Source organism: Anser brachyrhynchus, assembly GCF_964034855.1.
Source record: "Anser brachyrhynchus genome assembly, chromosome: 12".
Taxonomy (NCBI): domain Eukaryota; kingdom Metazoa; phylum Chordata; class Aves; order Anseriformes; family Anatidae; genus Anser; species Anser brachyrhynchus.
The window spans coordinates 3,284,369-3,304,308 of NC_137707.1; the positions used below are offsets into that span (position 1 = coordinate 3,284,369).

The 19,940-nt window shown below is 42.0% G+C and overlaps 1 long non-coding RNA gene across 2 annotated transcripts in view; it reads right to left on the reverse strand.

Moving 5' to 3' along the window:
- Positions 1–4,160: 4,160 nt before the first annotated feature.
- Positions 4,161–19,940, reverse strand: part of LOC308176404 — a 107,948-nt gene continuing 92,168 nt past the window's right edge. The window contains exons 3-5 of one of the 2 annotated variants that reach the window (XR_013938252.1): positions 11,381–11,430; positions 9,939–10,028; positions 4,161–8,137 (exon numbers count right to left, since the gene is read on the reverse strand). This is a non-coding gene — a long non-coding RNA (uncharacterized lncRNA). Of the gene's footprint in view, positions 8,138–9,938; positions 10,029–11,380; positions 11,902–19,940 lie in introns of those variants that run through there. The other variant, XR_013938253.1, reaches the window with a different exon arrangement.

Consider the following 19,940-nt stretch of genomic DNA (forward strand, 5'->3'; position numbering starts at 1 on the left):
CTATGATTAAAATGTAGTTGCTAGGATTATTCTTCCTTGAGAGAAGGAGAGGGCAGAGTCTGTCCACAGTCTAAGGTTTTTGATGTAGAGTTGAATTCAAGGCTTGAAAAGGGGCAAAAACTAGGCAAGCCCCGCTGGTGTATTTGGCAGTGTTGCTGAAGTGGTTTGTCTTCCACAGAAAGTGTCTAAACTGAGAAGAGTCTTTTAACAACACGATTCCCCTAACACAGCTGGGGATTCTCTCCACCTTGGTCTAATGTCTGTGAGGATAAATGTCCTCATGGGAGAGAAGAATTGGTCTAGATATTGGCTTCCTCACAGGCACCTAATGACAAGACTTCTCCCTTCCTATCTGCTATCACACATTGGTTTGCATAAATGCAGATTTTTGTTTTATATGCCAAGTTCCCTTTCTAGTTTACAGATGGAATTGCTACAGATCCAACTCATACCTGGTAGAAGAAACTCCCCTCATTATCACAATGAGCTGAAGGTCTTTGCAGTGAAGTCCTGTAGAGGGCAAAGAGTGTCTTGCAAAACACCTCTGCATCGGAGGGAGGGGACATGAATTGGAAGCTGAATAGATTGTGCCAGACGCCAGGAGAGCTGCAGGTGGAGGGAACTGGAAACGACACCTGGTCCTGGGAGGTGACCATCTCCTCTCGTGTTTTGGCCATAGGTCTGGCTGAGGTTCTTCCCATCAATGGGGCAGTACCACCAACTGAGAGGGGCACCAGCACTGATACTACCTGGCTTTCCAAGTGCATTGGAGTCCTGCTCCACTCATTGCTTCACAACCGCTCTACCACTGTATTTCCTGCCCGGACAAGCCATGTCATCCAGAACGGCTTTCATTCCCGATCACTTCCATTACGCGCACTTGGTTGCGGCAATTGTTTGTTGTCATTGTTATTCAACCTTGTTCTTCCCCACAAAGGGAACAGAATTAAATGAAATGCTTCATTACCAGTGTGTATTTCTCTGCCTTTTTTTTTTTTCAACCATTGGAACTCAGCTCTCCTCTCTCACTAGATTAAAGAGATCTTTAATATTTGTTATTTTTCCCTGGTGAAAATACTTATATGCTATAAATGAGTATCTATTTGATCTTTTTAATAAGATAAACAAACCGATTTCCTTAAGTCTGTTCCTATCAGACCTCTCCTACATTTTGAACAAATGCTTTTGCAAAGGAAAGCTCTTTCTTGCAAAGGAGCTTTCTCTACTTTTGACATCCATTAAAGACCCTCTCCAAAATAATACCCCCAAAAGGCTTTTTGAGACCTGACTGCCCTAACCATTCTCTATCTTCTTTGCCTTCAAGCTGAAGAGGTATCATATGGCAATGGAATTTTGGGCGAGGAAGTTGTGTAGTTTTGCAAGCCACCTTGGGATTCATTTGTGAGATGAGAATGTCTGTAAGCACTATGTGTGCAGTTTGAGTCTGCACTGGTCCCCATGCCCATGCTGGCCAGTGTCTTTCCAGCTACCACATTGGACATGCCACAGGAGGTCAGTGTCCTGCATCCTCACCCTGGGAGCCACTGGCATCCACAGTCCATGGTTCTGCAAGGAAAGAAGACCCTCTGCAGTCAAAGCCACCGCAAGAAGTACCCCGCCACCCTGAAATCCAGCATCGCTCTCTTGTATAAGCCAACAGTAGGGCCCCAAGACAGCTGGAAAAAAAGAGAAGGAAAAGCCCTGGCGCCGCCGGGGTTGGTGCAGGGTCACCCCCCAGCTGCATGCCCGGAGCAGTGGTGATGTCCCCGGGCAGGGCCCACGAGGGCAGGCTGGGGAAGAAGCGTGGGGGAAGCAGCAGGCTGGCGGAAAATAAATCACAGCGCGCTGTTGCTGTCACTGTCTGCCCCGACTGGTTTCGACAAACAAAATTTCACTGTCCACTGACAAGAACAAATAAACCAAGTCGGGAGAGACTGAAATTCACAGGGGATCTGAAATATTTACCTTGGTACCTTATAAGGCTAATAACCACTTTGCTGCTTCGCATCCACTGAGAGAATTAAAAAAAACAAAACAAAATAACACAACAAAAACAACAACAAAAAACAAGACTCTACCTAAAATATTTGGGGCTTTTGACTAGTCCAACCTGTCCTGGCAAAAGCATCAAAGCCGGATTAGAACAAGGTTTGAATTATACACGCTTTGCTCCACCCCCTTCCCCTTCTCCCCTCCAAATCTCTTGCGTTTGATTATGGAGATCAGTGGAGTCAGCCAGATATTGCAGCTGATATAAATGATTTCATTCAAGCTCCACTACCAAAGACACAACGAGCATTTTAAAAGCTGTAGGTAAACCTTTTGCTTTCGGACGTGAGTGTTCACCAAGCTGTGCTGCTTGCTTTCATATTCTCACAAACCACATTTTTCAAACTGACCTGTACGAGTCAGAAATCCGTGCATGCCAACATCTCTGGGCAAATAAATAACCCACCCTGGGAGGAAATATCTGTCATCTGCTGGGCATCAAATAAATCTCGTTCCCCACCATTCAGCCTGGTTCTGTACTGTTTTTTGCCAATGCTCCCCAACAATAAGGTAGTAGTAAAAAAATATTAACTTATTTAGGGAGCATAAAAATGGCAAATGCTGCAGTAGGGAATAATTCCATTTCTCTACATTTATCCTTTACTGCATAATTGCATCAAGGCTTTAAGAAGGGAGTTGTAACAGCTTGAATTAAAGTTCCTCAAGCAGCACTATGATAGATCCGTGTCATCTGTGAATTGGACACAGTGGGTTAATTGTAACACTGACACACCGGGGATTACTTGCTTGTGTTGATCAAAGGAAGCTCATCCAAAATGGGTGAGGCTGGAAGGGATTTAAATCATGGACAAGTCTGACAGTTTGGGCTGATCTCAGTGGAAGAAGTTGGGCATTTCACTGCGCTGCGTGGTAGGCAAATATTCAGACATTGGAGCCCTGCATTAAACTGCTGATCTTTCCAGCTGGGGACACATTCTCCATTGAAAGACACCCAAAACTTTTAATTTCTTGGGGCTTCAGATCTGACTGCAATCTCAGAATTAGCCTTGCTAAAAGGCCATTTTTAAGGCAATCTCTCTCCTCTTCTGAACCACACTAATTTGATATTGTGCTCATGAGAAGAAGGAAAGGGAAAAATTACATCTGACTAGTTTCACCAGTATAAGCGTGACCCTATTTTGTCCAGTCAAAAAATTATGTGCCCAGTCCTTAAAGAGTGAGAAATGTGACTGCTGGAAACACAAGAACAAAATACAGTTGTGGTTTGCTGCTTGTAAGACCCCTCACTTACTTTACAGGATAGACTTCTTCCTCGTAGAGCCTCTCCCATTATTTTAAACTGTGTGACTCATAGCTCTGCCAGACTACCCTTACCCTGAGCATGAAATCATGGATTATAGGGCTACTGTACATGGATTTATTACTGCAAGTACCAGCTCTGCCTATGTATCCTGTTTTCATTAGCAGTAGAAAAGAAGCAATTGCGTGTGTGTGTAAACACATTTAAAAATCCCACTTATTTTCCTTCTTTGTTTTTATTTTCTTTTTTAATCAGAGATTAAAGTTTTGGTTGGCTTCCTGTCCCCAAGTCTCTATAGATGCTCTATAAAACGCTGCCAGCGCACTGGAGTTTTGTTACGGCCGTTTGTCATTACCAGTCAGCTCAGATTAGGAGAGCTCCCTCCCACATGTCTTCAAGGCGCCCAGCTCAAAGGCCATAATTAACATCACAGCCATGGACTGGGCAACCATGTTTTCTTCCACTTAAATACTTGACTTTTCAGCCTAGTGGCAGAACTTTAATTCAGGTGTTGATGCTCTGAATTTATTTTATTTTATTTTTTTATTTTATTTTATTTATTTTATTTATTTTATTATTTTATTCTATTTTATTTTACTCTATTTTATTTTATTCTATTTTGATTATTTTTATTTTTATTTTTATTTTATTTTTATTTTCATTTTCATTTTCATTTTCATTTTCATTTTCATTTTCATTTTCATTTTCATTTTCATTTATTTTTTTTGTTGAAGCACAGCCTTTTTACACAAGTGTCACCTTTGTAAAGGGCTGTGCTTGACCTGCCAGTCCTTCACTGTCCCTTCCAGCATGCCATGTGTCTGTCTTGGTGCCACTGATTACATCCCTAAGTCAAATTCTCTAGTTCCTTGTGTGTAGATGGGATAGTTTTCAATTTTTTACCATTTGGAAATTCCTCAGATTTCCAAAAGAATGTTGATCTCTTTATAATCTTAAGTACTTTACTGTATTACACCATGGACTTGCTTTTTCACATCACTTTGCATAGCTTCTTCAGAAGTTCCTCGCCGTCCTTCAGACAGCCTCTCAGGATATGCTGAAAACCATCTGGTAGGGGCATGACCATGCACAGTGCATTTGGTGATTGGTCCTCAGGCAACAATGTCTTTGGGGAGCAGCCAGCCCTTCTTTCATGTGGCCTGAGGGAAAGGAGTCTTTAATTGTGAATACAGTGAATGTTTAAATATTATTAATAATAATTAAACTATGCATTAATGATGAAGGCAGGAAGGATCATGAGACTATCTAATTTTATTTTTAGGGTAATACAGGACAAATAACTTCATTTTTTTTGGTTTGTTTTATCGACGACAGATTACTGTTATACATCTTGAACACACAGACTTATTGTAGTAGCTATAAAGTCAAGAACTGTCCAAAAAGAGCAGCTGCCTAACGTCTTGTTGAGGGCTCTTTACTGGTCAGGCTTGTTTGTGCAGGTTTACTGGTCTTGGTAGAGCAGAAACCAATCCGACACACCAACAGTCCCATACCTACAGGGTGCACGGGAAGAAGTGATGCAGAAAAAGCCAGGGTGCCTAGGTTTAAAAGGGATGGAAAATATTTTGCTGAACAATTTTATTTTGGAAAATAATTATTTAATGATTTGGGAGGAAACTCCTCAGGGGAAATTTCAAGAACAACTATTCTTTTCTCTTTTTCTTTGGTTTGCATCTCTAGTGGAAAATGCTGTCACTGGAAGACGGCATCTGTGCTAGCCCCAAGTGCCCAGCTGAAAGCTAAAGAATGTGCCTCAAAATCCAGCAAAGGACCTCAGTGAAAAGGGGATGCTTTCATTTCCCCTGAAATTTATAGGGCATATTTTCTCCCTAGCCCACACATCATTTGGGGTCATTCCACAAGCCCATTCCCTAAATTTACAGTCTTTATTTGGTATTTGTGTTCATGAGGGCTAAGAGCAGACATTCTTGCTCTGGGGGCTTGTGGTGTGAACACATCCCAAGCAACGGAACACCAGCCGGAACAACGGAACAACAGCCCCAGGAGCACCCATCTGCCATTAACATTTCCTTTTCCCCACTAATTTGTTTCTCTCCAGCCCTGGTAGGAAGGCTGTAACCTTTACTGAGAGCGGTTGAGGAGGCTGGGAAGGGAAAGGGGACAAAATGACCTGGGATTTGCTGGGAGTGGGGAAAGTGGGGACAGAGGAGTCCCAGCTGTTACACTAAAGCAATAGGATGTAAAAAGTCTGAACGCCTTCAACAAGAGCCCTCTGGAGGAATTATGTCAGATCATGGTTGGTGCTTTATATCACACCTAGCACACAGGAAAGATGGTATGTGTCGTAAAATACTTGCAGGTTATTTTAGGAAGCTTTATTTATTACAGTGTCAGGATGCTTACTAATGACAGCTTCTCTTATGCCTTGTAGAAATTAATTACTGGGAAAACCCACATTGTGATGAGCAGCTTCCCTCATGAAAGGGAATGTTGCCCACAGAGCAATATTCCTTGGGCCTAGCTTTTGGGTCAGGTAAAATTATCTTACTGAGGACCTTCAGGGCAGATATCCGTGCTCTTCCACATGTGACGTTCAGGTGTTCACTGCCGATGACAGACAGTCCCACTGGCTGCTCAGAGGCAAATGGAGCTGCTTGGCCACACAGAGATATGGATGGAAGTTAAACTACAAAGGGATTAAATTTAAAACCAAATCCATGTCTGTTTTGAAGCCTGTCTGACCCTTTGCCTTGTACCCCTTTGTGTGTTTTTTTTTTTTTTTTGCTGAGAGGGTCCCTGGGAGCAAGGAGGTTGAGGCTGTGCCAGGGCCAGGGCCTGGTGCTGGAGGCATAGGGCCAATGGATTATTTGCATGTTCCAACTGGGAACCATCTTTTAGCTTCACTGACAAGGATCCAAGCATCCTTCTGCAGGCGCAAGGAGGGAAACAGTCCAGAGCTGTCCATCAGTGCAACCTGTTATTAAGTCATCTATTGCACAACGCTCCTCCTCCCATGCAGCTCATTTTCCTGCCTCTAATTTGCCTTTCCCAAACAGGCTGAGGATGCTAAGGAGTGGGCACTTTTTGATTTGACCTGTCTCCTTTCACCCCAAAGCATTTCTGCCATTGCTGCTTCCTCTGCAAACCCTCGCCTCACTCATTGCAGTGGGGCAAACAAAGCCAGACCCGGCTGTACTTGAGCGACTGCTGCCTCATCTTGCTCTGATCAACCAGTTGTGACAAAGCTTCACCTGGAAGCAAACTGCTTTGCTGCAACAGAGACAGCCAACGGTAGTCAAGAAGAAAAATTCTGGCTGCCTTTGCTGCGCCGGAGTTTGTTTCCATGAGCTACAGCAGCAGGTCTCTGTTTTGGGACCAAGTCCCAGCAGAATGGTGTCTCTGCTACCAAGATTAAAACAGACAAAAATAATTCCTGAAATTATTTTTTTCTTTGTCTGTCTAAGCCTCTTTTTCCCTTTTTTGTCTATTATTATATCCCATCTACATCTAAACTGTTCCCATCTTATTAGATTCCCTGATTTCCTTTTCCCACAGTTCAGGATGGGAGGTGAATAATTTGACTTTACAACACATGCCTCTGCTGTTACAGACCCTCATAATACAAACACTCAAGGGAGCTGGACTTTAAGTAAGAATTTGAGGCAAGAACTGAAGCAGAAATCAAATACAGTCTCAATGGCAGTCTTTATCCCTCATACTTAGCCTAAATCAAGCAATGAGGTTAAAGTGACTCGAACTGTGGCATACATTTTCTAATAGCTCTGCAATACATCATCCTACAGGTTTGCTCAATAAACTGAAAAAGCTGAGTAGCATCTTATATGGGATTCTGTGGTAACAATACATGGATGCCCCTTTGAAAATGTGATATGTCTTCTTCAGTCATTCTAAGAAACAGTAAATGTTTCATGTCCCAGGGTATGAATAAACTATTTGCATAAATTAAAAACAGACAATTAAATAGCTGGATCATATTCTGCATAGATTTCTGAGGCTGAAATCAGTGCTTGAGAAATGGTCCAAAATTCCACGATTGTTCACCAAATGGCTGGAGCTTCAAACATCTGGAATTTAAAACTTTTAACGTCTCTTCTCCATAAATTTTAGCCACCTCAAGGTCTTTCCACCACAACTACAACTTTCCTGACATGTTTTAGTGCTTGAGGTTAAAAATCACACTTTACCTCAGCTCTGTCAGGGTCAGATTTGTGGAGGGTAATTCTGTTGGACAAGATATCTTTGCGATTACTTAAAAATCTGTCACTTGGGGGAAGAAATAAGACTTTTCCACAACCCCTTTGAAGAAGAAGCCATTTAAGTGAACAAAAAGGGCTGGCTCAGCTTGCAACAGGGGAAAGAAAAAGTGAAGCTAAATTACCTAAACAGCATCTCAGCTCTTTGCAGCACGGCATTGTTTTGCAGCCAGATTAAGTGAGTAGATTAGAGTACTTGCCAGGGTTAAGACCAGTCACATCAAGACTTGAGCAAAAATTAGTGGGTAAGCCAATTTTCCCAGAAATCTCTAAAGACTAGCTCTAGGAATGATGGTTTTTCCATTCTACTTAGCACTCCACGGCACAGTTTCACAAAGCTTTTCACTCCCTCCAACATTTAATGGGTGGTATTTCCTATTTTGACTGGTACAGAGCTCATCTATGCATCTATTAATGTGTGCAAAATGTCTTTTGCCAAAGCCTCCTTTTCTCTCACCCTCTTCATGAGGTTGAATGGATAGAAGAAACGTCTTTGCTCTCACGTCGCAGTCAACACGCCATCTTTGCTTTTTTTTCAGCATTTCATGTGTTTCTTTTGTGAAGCTGCAGCCTATTTAAATTAAAGCAACAAGGTGAAGTGTTGGCATCTTAGTTCATGGTTCAAACACCTGAGTTCTTAGTATATATATATATATAAAAAAAAAAAAAAAAAAAAAAAAAAAACAGCCCAGCCCCTAAGGAAAAAGATTGTTCTTAATGTAGCTGAGTTCCAAGAAAAAGTTGAGGTGTGGTCTTTCTGCAGAGAAACACTCAAAAATTATTGCCTCTGAGTCTGGTTAGGGTCAAATTAAGAGCTGCCATAAAATATGTTTGCATTGGTGGAGAGACACCCGGTAGCTTGTGCTTCTCTCATGTGTTACAGATGGCACGAGCCCAGAGATGTCCCTTACGTTTATTGAAACCAAAGTTTACTTTAAAGAAAACTTTGGTTATCTCTTGGCTGTGTAGAGTTTCTTTAAATTCTCCGTTGTGTTTGCTGTGGTGTGGGATGCTCATGGGCTGCAGCTGTGTCTGCCTTTTTTACTCCTTACCTTCATGCTTTCTCATCTCAGAAGGTGGACTACCCAAACAGATGCACACTGTCGAGAAGAATGACAACTCTGTGGCAGAAGACCAACAGCCCTGGGCTGAAGAGCAACAGCCTTGCTGTTTGTTTATTTGATTCTGGCATGTCAATGAAGACGTATCAGGTCTTGCTCCTACCCATTTTGTTCCTCCCTGGCCTTGGCCCGGGCGAGAGCTTGCATGTATTGCATGTGATGGCCCAAGCCAGGAGGTTTCAGGGAAGTTCCCTGCATGTCTTCTCAACTCAGAGAGATCCTCAGCTGCTTCTGAAGTCCTTGTGAAGTTGTGATGTTAACCTCGACGTCCTGGACAAATTCCAATGTAAGTAATTACAAACTGCCTATCTCATTTCAGCCTCTTATGTCAACTGCATGTAGTGTACTTTGGCTCTGAGATTTTTTCTCCATTTTTCAGTTCTAAACAGTTGCATAGCACTGCTTTGTGGAATTACCCTTCTTCCACCTATGGTGGCAGTTCAGTTTGTGATGCAAACTTTACACCATAAAGAAACAAAGAACAGATAAGTGTCTCCACATTCTCACAGTATATAATGCTCTTCAGACAGTGGATGGATGACTTCTCCACTAGGCTTCTCCCTCCTGACAGAGAATGGATGGGGGTGGGAAGCTGGCTGTCATGTTCCAGCTATTTTCATTTGATGGATGGCTCTGTAGTGCTGTTAGCAAAAGCCATCATTTAGACCTTCCCAAGAGTACATTATAGCACACAGTTGCCTCCACATCCGTGTCCAACCATCAGTCTTCTGCCACCAGATAACTCACAAAAGAAAAAGTCTGTCCCCTATCTGTTGGTGAATCAGTGTTTGTGATGTTCACCAAGTTCCCAGAATGAAGGGTGCAAGAGGGCATCTCAAATAGATTATGAATATTGATTTCCTGCAGCTGTTCAGCTACTGATGGATATACATACAGCAGCATGGTGAAGAAGTTAAACTGACTTTTTAGTGGTCCAAAAATTGGAAAAAAAACCACAAACCACTCTGGGTAGCAGAGAAACCTTCCATAACCCTTTCTGCTCTGCCTAGCTAACTCTGCCTTGCCTGCAGCAAATGGGCCCATCAATCTGTTTTATCACACCCCGATCATGCAGTGCTCTCAAATTCAGATTTCCCCCAGCTCTTAACATCTCTGACCCTCCACCAGACAGTACAGGAAACACGTAATAAAAAAGTTACTAGAAGCGTTCAGCACAGTAAATGTGGGGACATTTGTGCACCCTGAGAAAAACCACAGGCGCAGCTGCCTAAAGCCAAGACATTTACTCACCTTCAGATATTTATTATTCCTTTCTTCCAGCCTACTTCCTCGCTGCCATCTGTCTCCAAAGCAGGAGTGCATTCCAGATTATCCTTGATGCTTAAAACACAGAAAGACAATGACACAAATGGCAAACTGTCTGCTCAGAGGTCATGGGCTTTTCTGTACATCTCTGCCAAACACCTAAACTCTCTGCCAAACACCTACTCCCAGTTTTGTAATATTTTCATAAGATTTCTTTAAAAATAAGAGGATGCTACTTCAGGCCTGCCTCTGAAAGGGAAGACTAAAAAAAGCCAAACATATTTCTGGTATTATACCACTAGAGCTAATGGTAGGTGACTTGGTAGGCAGGATTTGGTGTTGCTTGTGGTTTTGGTGAGTGAACACCTTCTTCAACACCTTTTGTCTCTGTTCTGCTGTGACAACCTCCATCCAAGCACACTGAAATCTTCAGGATGTTTCTGCAATTGTACATCTTGCTTCTACTTCATTCCTTTCTGCTCTTTTTTTATTTTTTTTTTATTTTTTTTCTGATTGATGTGAATCAGATCACCTGATAAGGTGTTAGTAAGAGCTGGTTGCAGAAAGGTTGGATTTCCAATTCCAGTGTAGTCTACTTTTGAAAGCTCACCCTGTGCAATTGCAGCTGCCCAGTTGATCATACCTAATTCAAGTCTGTAAATAAGGTAAATACATATACATAAATGGATAAATGGGATAAATTTTTCATTGAGGATGGGCAGCTGTGGTCTTTTTGGGAATCCAAATTTTCCTGATCTGCACTGCCTTATTTTGACCCACAGTGCCTTGACAGCATGACTTCAGTGGGAGATCCCAGAGGCAGGGCAGGCTGACATGTTAATGTCTCTGTGGCTTCAACACTGAAGGAACAAAGCTTTCAACCATGCTCTGTAATGTACTTACATGTTATTGCTGGGTAAGGCAGCACTTGAAGTAGTAAGCGATTGTGTTTTGTTACAGAGGAAATAAGGAGTCTGGATCTTTCCTCTCCCACATCCAGGCACCCCCACCCCTTCTCCCCATTACATTGTTGAGGCACTAAAGGGCATCCACATGAAATCTTACACTGAACCTGCTTCCTTTTTCCACTGCCATGTAATTTGCCACATCAATGCAGCTCCCACCCTAGGATCTGGAAATTCTGTATCCCTTTTCAGAGATCTCCCTTTGATTTTCTTGGACTTGGCTGTGTTTTTAAGCCTCTCTAAGATAGCTGCACAGGAGCAGGAAATTCTGTAGACCCCACTCTGTCTCAGGAAGAGGAGAAGGAGCCAAGCTCCTATTAGCTCTTCCTTTTCATTTGCTAGCTTTTGGAAGAAAAAAAAAATTGTCAGACACAAAAGAGTGCTAGACATAAGCATTTTCATTTGACTTTTTTATTCCTTTTCCCTTTCTTATAGTGTTCAGGACAAAGGGTTTCCACTCACGGTCCATGCCTGGGTCAATAGCTGCTGATAGGCAGGCGGAAGGTTTCTTTCTGCAATATGTGGGAAAGCAGAGCATTTGTTAGCTCTAGACAAGTTTTCAACTTCAATGCATGAATCAAATACCCGAATCAAATTATTATTTGCAGCTGTGAAAATTGTGATCATGAAACCTGATTACAATTCTCCCCCCCCTCCCTCCAAGGTCAGTGACAATATACAAAAGACCTTCCCTTCTCTAAAGTAAATATTTCGTGGAACAAACATGACTTTTTCTCCGTAAGCTTTGTATGTCTGAGGAAAGGAGGCTGGACAGTGCCGGCAGAGTTCAGAGCTCATGGGAGGTCAGGACGGAGATGCTTCGTTCTCTAAGCAATCGGTCACTTACTTTTGTAGGCTTGTTTTTCCCTTGGCTGCTTTTCCCTCTCACCTCACTAACCGTTTCAAGACAACTGGTGCTAATCCCTAAAGGACCGTGTTTTGTTTTGTTTTTTAACAAACACACTTTTAATTTGACCGTGAGCCTCTCCACATCCATTTTCCATGCAGTGAAAGCCACATAATCCTCTACCTTCAGAGATTTTCACTTGCATGTAAACAAGCACCGTTGTTTCCTTACACGAGGTATGTTGCAATGATATACATCCCAAATGCAAACAGAGACTGCCTGCTTTTTGTTTAACTATAGTGCATATTTCAGCAGTGTAGGATGAGTTAAACTTTCATTCTCCAGCCAACAACCCATTACAGAGAATGCAATCTGAACCAGATGGGCCCAGGTCATAGTACTTAAGATCCCTCACAGTGAGATCCAATCTTTGGTTGCATCTGAAGTCTTACTTACCCATTTTCTGGAGTCAATGGATCTACTTGTTGGAGTAGAAGCAACTCAGACAAGTAAAACATTAGAGAATTAACTTTTAAAAAGTGTCTGTAGCTGTAAACTGCACTAGATGCAAATGCTTTCCGTATGCAGACCATCTGCTGCTGCTGTGCTTTCCAGGCGGTCCTTGCTGACACAATGTCAGCTTGGTCTCCTGGTCAGGCTGGTCCACTGGGAGGCTGGAGACCTGGGTTCAACCCTTTGCATGGCACAGACTTCCTGGGTGCCTTAGGGAGTAGTAAAGGCAGATGGAAATATGGGAAGCATTGTAGGGCTGGAATTGCTGGGGCATACACAGGGATGTGTTGTGTGCTGCCACTGCTCGGAGCAGGAACAGCTTTCCTTTTATCCCGTCTGCCCCACAGCTCCCACCACGCGTAGGAGTGGGATATGGTGGCAGTGCTGGGACACAACAGGAAGGTAGAGACAAGGCCAGCATGGCATGGCCTTGACAGATGCCTGCAGGAACTTAATCAGAGGGCTCTGACAGTACACAGGGATCAGCAGTGGAACACATAGGTAGTAAAGCAGCATGATTAAACAGGGAGGAGCGGTACCACCTCCACTGCCCTCAGGGCTTTCTTGTTACAGAATGAAAGCCCCAAAGCTGCTTGTGAACTTGGGCCTTCGGATTGGCAATTTGCTGGGCTCCCTGCCAAGCCACTAGGCCAGATGTTCCTGACGTCGTTTGAAAACCACTGTCTCAGTCAGTAAACATCACATCAGTCCAAGCTCAAACCTGATTAAAGGAAACTTTGGATTTTCCACTTAATGAAGAAGGGGTGAAAGGTAGGAATGTACAAGAGATTGCTCTTAGCCAAGAACGAATCAAGAAAGTCAGTGTCTTTATTTCACTGACTACAACTACTGTGTAACTTCAGACATGGGGCAGCTTCAGTATAACGCGGTCACCGGCAAATCTAAAAAATGCTAGGTTTCAGTCAGAGGATCCTCCCAGAGTTCATTTGGTTCCTGAGGCTTATAAATATTCACATTTCTTAAGTTCAGAAACCTGGGCTGGAAAATTGCACCAGAACAAGCTGTCTGTGGGAAATTCCTGCACCTTATTGCTTCCATTTCTGATGCTACAAAGATAACTGCCTTCTTCATTGTCTACTTGGCATCTACTTGAGCCCAAACACATGCCAGAGAAAGGTATTGAAGTATTTTAGAATGACATAAAGGTTAACCGCTCTTTCTCCTTTGAAAACCTACATCAACCTACAGAGAGCTCTTGTTGGCTTTTGCCCCTCTCCAGCTCTTTCTCCTCTGCCTGTATCAGAATGACAGGGACTGGACATCCTTTCATGACAGCATTACTCTGAGATGATGTTGAGGTGGGCCCCAAACTGTGGCTTTTCTCCCATTTTTATACAGTCAGAAAATTAACACGCTATCAGGAGATAGAAGGCTACTCAAGCATGTGATATTTTTCCTGCTGTTGATGATATCATCCAGCAATAAAAAAAAAAAAAAGATTATAATTTTCAAAATAAGAACTCCATTTGAAGCACTTTTTCCCAGCTTATACATGGACATTCAAATTGTTTTCATCTTATATGGACATAAAAAACTTCCTTTGTGTAGGACTTCAGGCATGGCTGCTAGGACACAACAATGTTCTTGTGATGAGGATCTCATGGCCTCTCATTGTGATACAAAAGCGGTGCATCAGATGGGGTGGCTGATCTGAAGTAAGACTGAGCGTCTTCATCAGATACTGCCTGAGAGGACACACATATATGCATATCCACGAAACACTCCCAGCAGCACTGAATGAGTGTTTACAAGTAGTATGCATTCTCACTAATCTGAGCAATGATCTGGAATGATATTGCAAGTTTGACTTTCTATAGGGCATTTTTTTGGTTTTGCTTTAAAGTGTATTTATAAATATGTCCCGGACATGGTATCCTCTATTTCTGAAAGACCATCAAGAGGGCTTTCCAGCTCTTTGCTGAATTGCCAGCAAGTGCAGGGGAAGTGGATTGTTAATGTTAATATTACACCTGCTGTCTGACTGAGCTTGCTGTGTAATAAGAAGTAGGGCTGCTTGACAGCAGCTTGGACCATATTGAAACAGCTTCAGTATTTGATGGGCACAGTGGGGAGGTGAGTAGCTGGGAAGGGCAGAAAGCATTGCTTCCCTTTGCTCTGTGCTGAGCTGAGACATCAGCTCTTCTCTCCTGATCTCTTAACTGTGAGCAATAGGACATGACAACGTGCACATGATTAACTGGTTTGTAATACGTGTCTCAGGTGCAAAGGGGGATGACTTCATCCACCTGACAAAAGCACAAATGTCTGGTAAAAAACTGAGGGGGAAAATGTCCCATGGGAAAGCTGAGGGAGGTGGGAAAAAAAAAAAAAAGAAAGAAAAAAAAGAAAAGTGTCATTGCTATGTGCTGCAGGGGCTCAGGAGTTACCACAGGAGCTGGTGTGAGTCAGGATAGGCTGCTGGGTTGTGAAAGGAAGGCAGATCACAGGGCCTGCCCATCACACCGTACAAAACCAAGGAGATATGAGGCTTTGAAGCCCCCAGCGCAGAGCCCCTGTGCTCTACCTCAAGTTGTGGCAGCTCAGGATGTGGCTGTCTGCTGGGAAGGTATCTGCAGAGACAACTGGGGGAGAAGATGGGGCTGCTATAGTACCTTGACCTGGCTCAGACCAGGCTGTGGAGCATCTCGGTGGTGATGCTGCTTTGAGAAGTTTCCACCCAAACCTTTATTTGTTCAGCTCTCCAGGGGCTTTTCTGCACAGAGAGCTCTGAAATCCAGGCCAAAACAAAAGCTCAGAAGTGTCTCTTGAACTCAGACCATCTCACTGATACTTTTTTTGCCAGTTGTTTTGCTGAAGAACGTGTGTGGTTCCTGCTTGTAGGCAGGTACACAATTAATTTGGTAACAGCTCCACTGAAAAGTGTGGGAGCTGGGAGAAGAGGCTAGTGATTACAGCTGTTTAGGTTTTACTCCTTTATAGAGGTAGATCATTGTGTAGACTTGTACTAGAAAAAGATCCTCAAAGAGTTGACTTGGCAGGAAAGCCAGGGATGAAGATGAGGTGTGGGAGGGATGGGATGGCCAGGGCTCAGGAGGAGTGGGCAGACAGACTGTCCCCTGCTACCAGGGAAATCCCCATGCCCTGCTGCAGGCAGCCTGCCTAAGAGAAAAGCAACAACAGTGGCATCCCAACATGGACTTAAGCCATGAAAAAATGTAAGTGATTTCCAAACACTCTCAAGGCTGGTAAGATGGCCAAGTGCACGTGACTGTGTTTGCACAGTCAGGAAGGTGCTGTTAGTTGTTATTATAGAGAAAAATCCATTTTCATGCTATTTCTATATATATTTTGTTTTATTTTATTTTCCCATGGAGGTGTACTTCAATACAAGAAACCCAGAAATGGAGGCATTAGGTAAATTATTGAATAATCAATTAATTAATTATTAAATAAGGGATTAATAACTTTACCAAATCTTGTGGAAGCCACAGGCTCTTCCACGGCAAGAATTCACATCCTTAATATCGGATAGCCCAGTGCAATATGTGAGTCTGTGCCTATATATATGAACCACTTTAACAGTAGAAATAATCTAATTCACTTTTATTTCACTACATGCAATGTGAAAAAAGTTCTTGTCCTTAAATGAAGTAGAAAAGCAGATGAAATCAGATCAAACACTTTGAGAGAGTTAAAAATTAGTGTAGGAACACTGGAAGACATTCGATGAGCCATTAAATGATTTTGTTCCTTCCAGTCTGTAATGGCCAAACTGATAGCAGAAAAGTAATTTATTGAACTACTTTGTCCTCCACTTGCACATGTGTGATATAAACAGAGAGATAATAAACAGCAGCTGTGGATCCCTTTTTTCATGCAAAAGGGAACTTGTTTGAAATTTTTCTTGCTCCCAACTTTAAAAACGTTTACTTTTTTCAGCTTAGGACAATAGCTTTCATAGTGCAAAACAACGTTAATCATCCTGAGTGATGGCACTGAGCTGGAGAGATGAAAAAAGCATGGAAGCTCGAGCCATTTGCGATGGTTTAAACCAATCACTTGAAATCAGACAACGTCAGTTCAGTTTACTACACATTTTTATGTAAGTAGTCAACGCTGCTATTAACAGCTGGACTTCAAAGTTCGGATGGAGCGGGAGTCTTGAGGTCTGTGTAATGTTACTTCCCCCCCACACTCCGTCCATGTAGTCATTAACAAGAGTTGGTTTACATGAACATCAAGTGCTGATAAGGATGTCTGAGTATTGACACAGAAATTGCTCAGTAAAGAGAGCAATTTATAGGAAAGCCAAGTGTAAGACATTAGTCATGCACTATTAGGGGACAGCTAAGTTTTACAGAAGGATCTTTTGAACTCAATTGGACTTGAACTTAATAAAAGCAAATTCCAAAGGAGAGGTTTGCTTTATGTTGGCCAAACATATTAAACCAATATTGCTCTGTAGGTAATAATAGCAGTTCAATTATCCTAATTCTACCTTCATTGGAAATACAATTCTGAACAATGAGAGTTTAATTGCAAGCTTATAACTATTAAAGAAGGTTGGAAGGTGAAAAGGATTATTTGTTAATATTTTACCTGGAGATAAATGAAAAATTGCAAAGGATAACTGCTATAACAACAAAGTAATTGCAGAATGCTAATATTTATTATATATAAAAATATATTTTATAAATTATATATTCTAATATAAATATTAAATACACATATATATTTAAAATTGTCTACTACTGAGAAAAAAAAAGCATAGAATTAAAGTCACATTTAATACTGAGCTTTAAAACAAGCTTAAGTACTTTTCACACAACAGGTTATTAACTTGTAGAACTCATTGCCACAGGATTTTATGGAAACCAGGAAAAAAGAAATAATTTGAAACTGGGAAAAACCATTCATTGGTGACTATTAAAGTCCAGATACAACCTCTGGAGCAGGAAACCCCATACCTGCCAACTGCAAAAGCTGAGAAAGTCCAGAAGGGAAAGATCATTTAATATATCCTGCCTATTGCAATATTTTTTTCAAGCATTTGCTGGTCTTTGGTAGAGCTGGGGTGGCAGGACAGACAGACATTTATTCTGACCTGGAAAAAACAGTCACTTTCCTATCACATGATGAGTGCTGGACTTCTCTTTTCCATGGTGTGAATAATGAGAGCGGGGTTTGTGCGTTATTTGGATTCAAGAAAGCTTTCCACCATCCGTCACCACAGGATGGACTAGTTTCTGTGATGGCATTTATTCATGCAAAGAGCAAAATCCACTGCTGCAAATGACTTAAAAAGAAGCAAAATCTCCTTGGCTCCAAGGGACATGGGAACAGGGATGAATTTTGGAGAGGGACCTCAGGCTTCTCGGAGCTGGGTACCATGGCACTGGGATGCTGCTCGCTCACTGCTGCTGGCAGCATCAAAGTGTGCATGAGTACGCAGGTTTGGCTTTTCAGTGTGACAGCACCTGTTAATTGTCCAGTTAGGTATTACCTATTAAACATTTACTGCCTATTTCCTGTACATGTCTGGTGGGGCTAGCAGGAAATTTAGAACAAATTAAGCGGCAGCTGTAATCCCTCAAACATCTAACAGCCCCTGATATTATAAAATATTAGAAATGGATGTCCCAAGGAACAGACACTTTTAGGGCAGCTAACTTCCCCTGTGTCCCCAGCCCGGCCAGCCCAGGAGGTTAAATTACTCAGCTGGTATCTCTCCGCTTACGCTCCCTGTCTCTCCACCCACACTTTTGGTACGTTTGATGGGGCTCTTTCATCCCCCCCCACTGTTCCCACACAATTTCACATGTGGTCTGAGTGGGGCACTTCCTGCCGTTAAAAAAAGCAAAACCAAGACCCCTGCAGAAACAGCCTGCATGCAGAACACCCAAGTTGACAGAGTGTGAGAGAGAAGGCCTAATCCATACCAGATGAGCAACAGCAATAGCCCTACTGAGCCAGGCCAAACACAGAGCAGAAGACAGAACAATCCTTTTCTTCCCCCCCTCCCCGTTCCCTCTTCAAGTGGACACTTCAAAACACTAGGAAAATATTCCAAGGAGCATGCCCCTAACTTTAAACCGATATTGTTTGGGTTAAGTTGCCTACCATGCAATGTTCTTTCTTCACTTTCAAAATAAACCGTAGGAAGCATTAATGCAAATACTATATAAACACACATTCATTCCTACATTTTAAAATCTGCCCTAGTGCTCAGGCTTTAGTTGCTGTTTAATTTGATGCGAGAACCAGATGTATCTTGAAATTGCAGATCTTCACAACCTTCTTACATGTAAACAGGAGGAAATCTGATCCATATCTGAGACAGAGACCTCCAGAGAGCAAGCTATCGAACCCTGCCGCTGGTCCCTGGCTTTTGGATGTGCTTATCGGTTTGATTTCATTTTAATTTCATGTTATCAGACTGAAGAAAGGAAGTGCACCAGGGCAGATTTTTTTTGGATGCAGCTCAGTAAAAGCTTGTGGATTTTTTCTTTTCCAAAAATTAGTCAATTAGTTGGGACCCGTTAAAAACTCATTTTTTTTCACATCAAAAAAGGAGAATTAGAAGTTAACCCATATTTCAATAAAAGAAGTGAAAAGGAGTGATCTGAAATTTAAAACTAGTTCTGATGTTTTCTTTAATGAATTTTAAACAAGATTTGGATAAATATAAACATGTAAAATGAATATATTTATTAACAGATATAATTATAATTATTTTAATAAAAGTTAATTTTTCTTTTTTAAGAACATTTTCAGCTCAAAGTATTTTTTACTTCATTGAAAACATTTTTTTTCCTGTCAAAACATCCTATTTTTTTTAAAAAAATATTTTTTTTGTCTTCAAACTTGGACATTTTATGCAGCTCCAAAGTGTCATATTTTGGTTATAACGTTTTATGACATAAAATTCACAGATGGAATGGAAGAGTATCATTGGAAATTATTGGGGAAAAGGCATTTTTAATTGAAAGAAATCTCCTGAAAAAAATCCACCACCTTCCTGTTATGCTGTAAATTCAGTGCTGAGTTGGACATTTCAGACTTTCATTAGTCGTTTACAGATGGATGTGTGGCTTTCAAAACTTTTCCTCCAAGCACAGGGTAGATGGGCAAGGCAGTGCATACTTCCTGGCACCTCTGGCACCTGGGGCTCTCCGGGGCCTCAGGGGAACATCTCAGTGTCTGGCCCCATAAAGAAGCTGTGGAGCAGCACTGTGGATCTCCACGAGATCTTTTACTTTTTGAAGACCCATTTAAAGCAAATTCAGGACTCTCCATACTAACACGGAGTGCAGAGATTGTTTTCGAGGATGCAGCATCCCGTTATTTTGTTAAGGGCAAATAATACAATGAGCATATCTGAAGGAAAAAACAAAACAAAACAAAACACACACAAAAAAAAACCAGCCCTCTCTTAAGACATTAAGCCTCTATTTTCTGCAGTGGGTCAGAATTTCACCTCCTTCTCCAGCAAAATCCTGGCCTCCAGATGAGGCACGTAACATCTCTACATCCCTCACAGGCCCTTACTTCTACAGGGCTGAATCTACTTTGATTACTCATGGATATGCCAAAAATGATGCATTCCTGCAGTCACCAGAAGGAGCTAAATAAAGCTTATTGGGTCACATATCCACTTCCAAAAGAAGTGCCTGAATATAT